The sequence below is a fragment of the Dendroctonus ponderosae genome, unplaced genomic scaffold, assembly GCF_020466585.1.
Source record: "Dendroctonus ponderosae isolate FM_Combo_2020 unplaced genomic scaffold, Dpon_F_20191213v2 Dpon_F_20191213_12, whole genome shotgun sequence".
Classification (NCBI taxonomy): Eukaryota; Metazoa; Arthropoda; class Insecta; order Coleoptera; family Curculionidae; genus Dendroctonus; species Dendroctonus ponderosae.
In genome coordinates, this window is record NW_026017316.1 from 357,831 (window position 1) to 367,118 (window position 9,288).

Sequence of the window (9,288 nt, forward strand, 5' to 3'; positions counted from 1 at the left end):
AATGTTTTGAGAATCAATCAATGTTAAAATGTACCAAATTATGTACAATTGGTAAAAAACGATAACCATGTAACATTGAATATTTCCAAAAACCAACAGTTTTTCTCAGCAGGCTCTCGCATTGTACAAAATTGTACATTTAAAAATTGGCAGAAGACAGGGTGTTTTCAAACCAAAATTTTAAAATGTACTAAATTATGTAAAATCGACAAAAACCGTACATAAATGTCCAAAAACGCCAAAAACGCTCAATGTGGAACTGCGCTTGTATTGTACTACATACCACTACAGGACTTTAAAATTGTAACCCATTGTACAACCAGGTACGTTAATTTTACGCTTATCCCTGGGCAAATAACACACAGTACCAGTAGTTGACTTAAAATTTAAAATGTACTAAATTATGTACAATCGATAAAAACCGACAATCCCACAACATTCAAAATGTCCAAACACGGCAACGAAAAAAATTGCAGAATGAGAAACTGCTCTCATATATGTACTAAATGTGACGTCTTTACTTTAAGAGTTATTAATTTTCTCAAATTGTACAATCGGCTTTGCTGCATACAAACTACAACTGGACGCAAAACGATTTAAGTAATTAAAAAATTGTACTGTTCATTTGCTCCAAATTTTAATAATTAGTACTGAAAAATAGCGGGTTCAAAACGAATGGGATGAAATAACTGCAATTGTACAAAGCAGATCGTTTAATTTTTAGAAATTGCACAAATGCGTAAAACGCGTTAAAATAATGAATATATGAGTTAAATTAATTTGCAAAATGTGCAATATGCATAAATTAAATCGGCAATAACTAGTTTTCTGTTAACGTTAACACATTTTTATGGACGATGAGCCCCTTTATCCCGTGGCGTGCTCTACCGGTCTTTTAAGGCAAAATGTTTAAATGTACTAAATTATGTACCATCGACAAAAAACGACAACCCTGAAACATTGAAAACGTTCAATAACGAACATTAAAGAAAGGTTCAACGATGACCTGCGATGTTGTTGTACTACATGCCACGACTGCACCTTAAAATTGTAACCCATTGTACAACCATGTAAAGTTATGCAAATTTCAACGTCAGTTCCTGCTCAAAAGTACCAAGTTTAACCGATTTTGCAAGGCCAAAAAGTCTTCCTTGCTTTAACAGATAAGAAAACGATGTAAACCTGGATTATTGTGTTTTTCTGAATTTGTACAACTGGTTTGGCTGCATACTTCTAAATGTACAAAGTACAACTGGACGCAAATTCGTTCAAAGTGATTAAAAAGTGAAAGAATTGACACAAGACCACACAAATATGACATTTCAAAGAAATAGTACAAACAATTGTACAACGTATAAACAATGTATAAACAAATGTACAATTTTTCAAAAATGCCAAAGGCCAAATGCCAAAAAAGTGAATAACACATTTTATATTCTATCCAGTGGCGTGCCCAGAATTTCTTGACCCGTTTTTTTAAACCAACATTTTTAAATGTACTAAAGTATGGACAATCGACAAAAAACAACAACCCTCAAACATTACAAACAAAAAATCTAAAATTCTCTATAGATTCAACAGATGAGAAAGCGATCCAAATTTGCCGTTTTATATTTTTGTCAAATTGTACTACCAGATTTGCTGCATAAACAAAAATGTGCAAACTCCAACTGGATGCAAGTACGTTTAAAGTGATTAAAAAATAAGAGGAGTATGAAATTTGAAATATACATGAAAGCCCCTCCATCCAGTGTCGTTCTCAGAATCTCGCTACCGCTTTTTTTAAGCAAATTGTCAATTGTACTAAATTATGTACAATCAAAAAAAACCGCGAAACCTGATGCATTAAAAATACAAAGTCCATAGAGGACAATAAAGAAAAGTATCCAACAAGGAACTTTCCTAATATTGTACTAAATGCCACGTCCCCATTTTAAAATTGTCACACATTTGTACAACCAAGCAAAATTACGACAAATTTAAGCTTAACTGATTCCAAAAGAACGCAAATTTTCCATTAATTCAACACATGAGAAGTTTTTTATTTCTCTCAAATTGTACAACCGGTTACGCTGAACACTTGAAAATGTACAAAGTGCAACTGAATGTAAAACAATTAAAAATTAATTTAAAATTGCAATGTTGAATTGCGCCAAGGTTCTACCATCTTGTGCAAATGTACAAAACAGTTCTATTTGTACTGCAAGCATTTTCCATTCAAAACGAATGGGATGAAATGACTGCAATTGTACAAAGCAAACAGTTCGTGATTTAGAAACTGTAGAAATTGAAAAATTGACAAAAGGAAGCTTTAGAATGCCTTGAAAGAATGAATATATGACATTTTTAAAAATTGAAAACTTGTACAACTATTCAAAAATGTCAACCCTCAAGAATGTAAAATATACATAAACAAAATCGGGAATAACTCATTTCATGTTAACGGTAGAGAAAAAGTGGATACTACCTTTTTCATGCCGGTTGAGCCCCTCTATCCAGTGGCGTGCTCGGAATTTCTCTACCAGTTTTGGTTTTCGAGATATTTTAAGTTTTTTGAAAATTACTATTTTGCGATGTTTTCTAAATCTACATATTGCACGAAATAAACTTAAAAAATATCAACCTTTTCTCTATAAAGCATAGTCATTTTCCAGCCACTCAATATTTTGGCGCAGTTGCCAGCTTGTGCATAAAAACTGTATCACCCTTTTAAATCTTCAATTATTTCGAGTTCAATAGGCAAAAAAATTACTTACCATCACCGGCACTGGATCAACGTTGCGCATTCCAGAAAATCTGCAATTTGAACAAAGCATTAGATTCCTCAGATTTCTCGTTAGAAGCGGCAACACCGTGACATGCCAAAATTGTATTTTTTTTGCAAAAACACACAAAGCAAAAACAAAGGATGAAATTAGGAAATTGTTTTCTCCTCTTCCTCTTAAGCGCTTAATAAGAGCTGCAATAAATAAAAAACTTTTTAAATTTTTGGTAATTTATGCAATTGGTTACTGGCAAAATTGAAATTGGCCCACTTGAAAGTATTTTTAACTCAGTTTTAAGTCCCGATCGGGCCACTTCGCAGCTGCCGACTATCCACGATCTCCGAGCCGAGCCCAACCGAGTGCTGCGGCAACAGCGCAATTATCGAGGGTTGCGGCTGTCACTGTCAGTGTCACTTTGACCTTTTACGTCAACGTTAGCTTGACTTAGTGTGCCACACTTGATCCTGAGCGCGAATTTGACCCGAAAGTGAGTCGAAAAGTTGATCCGCCGATGTTCAGTTGTTTGACATATAAAACGGCCTCCAGTCGAAAAACGGTGCAAGTTGAATATCAAGTGTGACACATCAAGTCAGGCTAGAAACGACCGGGGAGTTCAAATATCGCATAATATACTGGGTGTCTCAATGAAAAAAAATCGCTTTTATTAATATTATTAATTCTATTAGGTCAAATGGACGTGATTATCACGTTAAAATCACGTACGTCACAAAACACTCCTTAGTTGTTAGCAACCGTTAAATTGGGCGACAATATTAGGTAACAAACAACAAACAAAGCCGGATGATGGTTGAAAGGAAACCCGAAACGTACTCTCCAGGGTGTTGATGCCGGCGCAAATTCCACCTAAACTGTTCCGTTTCAATTGCATATCAAAACACATTATAAACAGGTGATTTGGATTTTCGTTGTTCAATGGCTGGATCAACGTATGCATGTTCGTATCCATCCAGGTTTCCCCCAAATTAAACGGGAGCAACTAATGCTCTGGGATCCGCATCAAATAAGGGCACGTAAGCATATCCGCCGGGCATTTAAGTAATATCTAAAGTATACGTGTGTGTGTGTAAATGTGACGATAAGAACACGCCCGACCTCCCCAAGTAAAAAATACAGCCGCCGGCTATGGAAACAGTGGCGTGGCCCGAAGAGACGGCTTAAAAATGCCGACATAAATACGTTTAAAGTGTATTCTGATATTCATAAATTGGCACCAGAGTGTTTCGAGTGGATTTACATCGCAAATTTTTGGTGTCTGTGGAACAGAGCCCAGCCACAAGGGCGTTTGTTGAAGACGTGCAATGTTGCCGGTTCTCTCAATTTTTTTCCAAAGGCGTGAATTGTCTTGGGGATTAATGGTTTTTGAAACCCTTTCGAATAAAATTTTTTGGCTCCCAGCGGCTACACTGCCAAAGGGCGACCATGTTAATTTCCTTGTAGCACCCTTGCTAAAACTCGGAGCGGCACATTTTCCAATGCACCGCAAGGAGAATTTCAATAGTTCTAAAACGCTTTTTGAATTTTTAAAATCCCCTGATAATTAACCAAGTTATGGGCAACTGAGTACGAGCATGCACTCGAAGGAGGCGCCGCTCTAATTTGGGACGTAGACTTTTCCAGAATCACCCAACAAAAAGCGAGTCAGGCAAAAATTTTTGAATCTCCAAAGCGCTCTTGAAGAGATTTTCCCGATTTGCAATCGGACCTCAAATGCCCAACTTATGCGCTAAAACCCGCAAAGGGCGGCCATGTTATTTATTATGTGGCGTCTTTGTTAATGCTCAAATCAAAAAACTTTCTGTATCCGAAATGAAGGAAATTTAAAGAGCTTGACAACAGTGTTGCAATAATTGAAATCGAACCATAAATAGCTTACTTATTAGTAATTCAGTATGGACGCGTACTTAAATCAGACGTCGCTGTTCTTCATGTGCACATGTAAAGGGCGGCCTTGTTATTTTTCCTCCAGCAAGCCACCTGCTGGCTGCGTCATAAAACCTTTCAACTCGAGATTCAAATGTCCAATTTTTTTGCAGGAAATATGAAGGACAATTTAAAGGGCGACAAGGTTATTTCCCGTAAGGTGCCCGTTATTTTCCGTTAAGAAATCAACGAGAGCTTAAATAAAGTGAAACCAGCTTTCCATTTCAAAAATCAAGCAATAAATAGTCACTTTATCAGCTATTAAGTAGGTGCATGCACATGAATAGGGCGTCGTTGTTATTTTAGTAGTTTCTCTTCGATCATGTTCAAAACAGTTTCTAAGGCAAAAGTTCAGTTTTCGCACTATTAAAGGAGTTTCAAACTTTTGAAAACTACCTAAAAATAACCAACTTATCAAGCTGCACTTCTACGAAGGGCGACGATGTTATTTGTAAGCAAGAAACCAAAAATGCAAAAAATTTGAAACGGTTTTAAAATGTGCGAAATCGGCCGGCAAAAAGACGATTGAGTACCTTCAATATTTAGGCGCACGGCTAAAGGGCGGCAACGTTAATTGCATAATTGCACCCTTAAAAATAAACGCTTCAGGAAATTTTTCGAGCCCGAAATAAAATGAGTTTAATTATATATAATATAAAACAATTTTTCAATTTTTTTACACGCGCCTAAACCAGGCATCGCTGCTCATGGGCTCGTATACCCGCTAAAGCTGCAGGTATGAAGGGCGGCAATGTTATTGGTACTTGCTGGCCGGATCATAAAACGCCACAACTTGATATTCAAAGGCCTAATTTATTTGAAGAAAATTTTTAAGAAGCTAAAGGGCGGCGATGTTATTTTCCATAAGACGCCCTTATTAATTAGAGGATCGAAGAAAATTTCAATCAGACTTTTAATGTACGCAAAATAAAACTAATTTTAAACACTTTGAAAAAAATTCTCAACTTTAAAAATCCTCCCACAAATGTCAAAGTTGTAAACATTTTAATACGATAATTCACTTTAATAATCCGCCGCTCCAAGTTGGCATGTAAAACTTTTTCTGATCACTCAATAGAAGGTGATCCAATAATGTTTTGTTGAATTTTTAAACTGGTTGACTAAGTTATGAGCCAAAATATCAAAGTTTTCTAGAAAAGGGCGACCATGTTATTTACCATGTGGCCCCGTTGCTAATGACCGAAACAAAAAATTCCTTGTACACAAAATAAAAGGAATTTAAAAACCTTGACGACGTTGTTCCAATTTTGAAAATCGAATAAGGCGGCGCTCTAATTTGCCTGCAAATGCCCAACTTATGCGCTAAAATCTTAAGTTGTACTCCTAAAGGGCGACCATGTTATTTACCATGTGGCGCTTTTGCTAATACGCGATACAAAAAATTTCGTCTACACAAAATTAAGGGAATGTAAAGGGCTTGACGACAGTCTTCCAATATTTGAATTCATAAAACGCTACAACTTGATATTTAAACGCCCAATTTAATTGAAGAAAATTTTTAAGAAGCTAAAGGGCAGCGATGTTATTTTCCCTAAAGCGACTTTATCAATTGGAGGATCGAAGAAATGTTCAACAAGATTTTTAATATACGCAATAAAAACTAATTTAAAACACTTTTTAAAACTTTGTCAATTTTCAAAATCCTCCCACAAATGTCAAAGTTGTGAACAATTCAATAGGAGAATTCACTTTAATAATCCGCCTCTCTAAGTTGGCATGTTAAACTTTTTCAGGTAACTCAATAGAAAGTGACCCAATAATGTTTTGCTGAATTTGTAAACTGCTTTCGAACAAACTTTCAAGTTTTGCAATCGGAACTGAAATGACTAAGTTATGAGCCAAAATATTAAAGTTTTCCAGAAAAGGGCGACCATGTTATTTGCCATGTGGCGCCCTTGCTAATGCTCGAAACAAAAAATTTCTTGTCCACAAAATAAAAGGAATTTAAAAAGCTTGACGACAGTGTTGCAATATTGGAAATCGAGCTATAAATAACCAAATTATGCGTAGTTCAGTATGACGTCGCTGTTTATGGGCTTGTATACCCGCTAAAAATAGTCAAAGTAAAGACCGGTTCAAACTGAAAACGTCGATTTTTCAATAGCGCTGAAGATAGTTCTTGAATTTTTAAAGTTGCAGTAAAATAAGGGCGCACATGTAAAGGGCGACCATGTTATTTTAATCCCAGCGTCCCACTTATCAACCGTATCATCAAACTTTTCAACTCGAGATTCCCATGCCTTATTAATTTGCAGTTAGTTTCTAAGGAAAAGCTAAAGGGCGGCGATGTTATTTGCCGTCAAGCGCACGTGTTAATGGTCGCATCGAAGAAATTTTCAACGAGACTTTAAATAAATGTAAACCATTTTTAACCGCCAAAAATCAAAAATTAGCATGTGCATGTACTTAAATAGGGCGTCGTTGTTATTCTTGTGGTTTCTCCGCGATCTGCGACTTCAAAACTGTTCCTCAGACAAAAGTTCAGTTTTCAAAGAGCTTTAAGGGAGTTTTTGAAATCTGCATCGAAGTTTTGAAATCTGCACAGAAATCAACTGATTATGCCGCATTTCTAAAGGGCGGCGACGTTAAATGCTTAACTGCACCCTTAAAAAAAACGATTTGGCAAATTTTTCGAACCCTAAATAAAATTTATTTAAATAACTTTCAAACAATTTTTCAATTTTTAAAGTCTACCTGCAAAAAAACGCATAATGAGCAGTTCAGTTTTACCATGCGCTTGAATAAGGCGGCGCTCTAATTTGGCACGTAAAAATTATACTAATAACCCATTTAAACGACAGCCAAGCAATATTTCTTGAATCTTCATAGCGCTTTCGACGAGATTTTCAAGATTTGCAATCGGACCTCAAATGCCCAACTTATGCGCAAAAATCTTAAGTTGCACTTGTAAAGGGCGACCATGTTATATACCATGTGGCGCTTTTCCTAATGCGCGATACAAAAAATTTCGTCCACACAAAATTAAGGGAATGTAAAGAGCTTGACGACAGTCTTTCAATATTTGAATTCGAGGCATAATTAAGCAAATTATGCCGAATTCAGAACAATTCAATAGGAGAATTCACTTTAATAATCCGCCGCTCTAAGTTGGCATGTAAAACTTTTTCTGATAACTCAATAGAAAGTTACCCAATAATCTTTTGTTGAATTTCTAAACTGCTTTAGAACAAATTTTCTAGTTTTGCAATCGGAGCTGAAATGGCTAAGTTATGAGCCAAAATATTAAAGTTTTGCAGAAAAGGGCGACCATGTTATTTACCATGTGGCGCCCTTGCTAATGCTCGAAACAAAAAATTTCTTGTACTCGAAATGAAAGGAATTTAAAGAGCTTTACTACAGTGTTCGAATTTTAGAAATCGAGCTATAAATAACCAAATTATGCGTAATTCAGTATAAGCACGGTCTTAAATCAGGCGTCGTTGTTTATGGGCTTGTATACCCGCTAAAAATAATCTTCTGATGGAAAAATAGTTGAAAAGTTGATTTCCCAGTCCAAGGTCACGGTAACTTAAACAGTGATTCAGTCACGTATCTTGTTACATTTTTCAAATATTTTTTTTCCATGTTTTAAGCTATAAAACAACAGGTTTTTAATTTAGGATGTAATGTTCAAGGACAATTTAACAAAAGTTTTCGGGTCACATATCTTGGTCACGTCACTTTCGCATAACGGGTTTCTAAAATATTAAACAAATCGTATGTGGATTTTCCGCTTATGTGAATCGGCACCTTAAACACTCAATTGGTCACATATCTCGCTTATTTTTGTAAAAGCGGTTTTACTGCCTGAGCCTTTCAAAAGCGACATTTTTCTTGTCTAGAAAACAGTTATTGAGTTCTTCAGGTTGAAACTTCCATTGGGTCACAAATCTGGTTCTTCCTGGTAGGTTTCTTTTGCCCAGATGATTTGCAGGAAAAGTTGTACCGTTTCGGTCGGTTGAGGTCACGCATCTCGTTTTCCTGGGCAAATTTTTAAAATTGCCTGTTTTCACTGCCGGTGCCCAGGAAGTGACGATTTGAAAAACGCGACTAGGTAAAAACCGGGTCACGCATCTAATTTAGTTCGACATTTTCATGGGGTCACATGTCTCGTTTCACTTCCACTCGATTTCCCGCAATTTTTTCGGAAAGACGATTAGCTGAGAAGCTCAAGTTTCAGCCTTCTAAAAACTCAGCTAGAATTTTCATGAAGTCACATATCTCACATATTGTACATAAAATGTTATTGCCATTTCAAAGTTTTGGAAGCGCATTTATTACTGTTTGCTTTACGGGACACGTCAGTTAAAGGTGAGTTTTTCTGTGTGAGGAGTGGAAGCAGTCGTTATTTTATCGGGTCACATATCTACTTCAACAATTTTCCTTTCATTTCAAAAGTTTGGAATTTCTGTTGCTCACAGTTTCTTTGGCAGATCACCTGCATAAACGTTGACTTGGTGGTCACGCTCAAAGTCAGTCTAATTTCCCACAGGGTCACGTATCTAGTTTACTTTTCAAATATTTTTTTGTGCGTTTGAACGCACGTCTTCTGATGGACAAA

The 9,288-nt window shown here is 36.2% G+C and overlaps 1 long non-coding RNA gene across 1 annotated transcript in view; it reads right to left on the bottom strand.

The window, feature by feature from the left end:
- LOC125503092 overlaps positions 1-9,288 on the bottom strand; it is a 73,819-nt gene that overhangs the window by 59,061 nt on the left and 5,470 nt on the right. Inside the window, exon 2 of the long non-coding RNA XR_007280682.1 lies at positions 2,757-2,796. This is a non-coding gene — a long non-coding RNA (uncharacterized LOC125503092). The remainder of the gene's footprint in view (positions 1-2,756; positions 2,797-9,288) is intronic.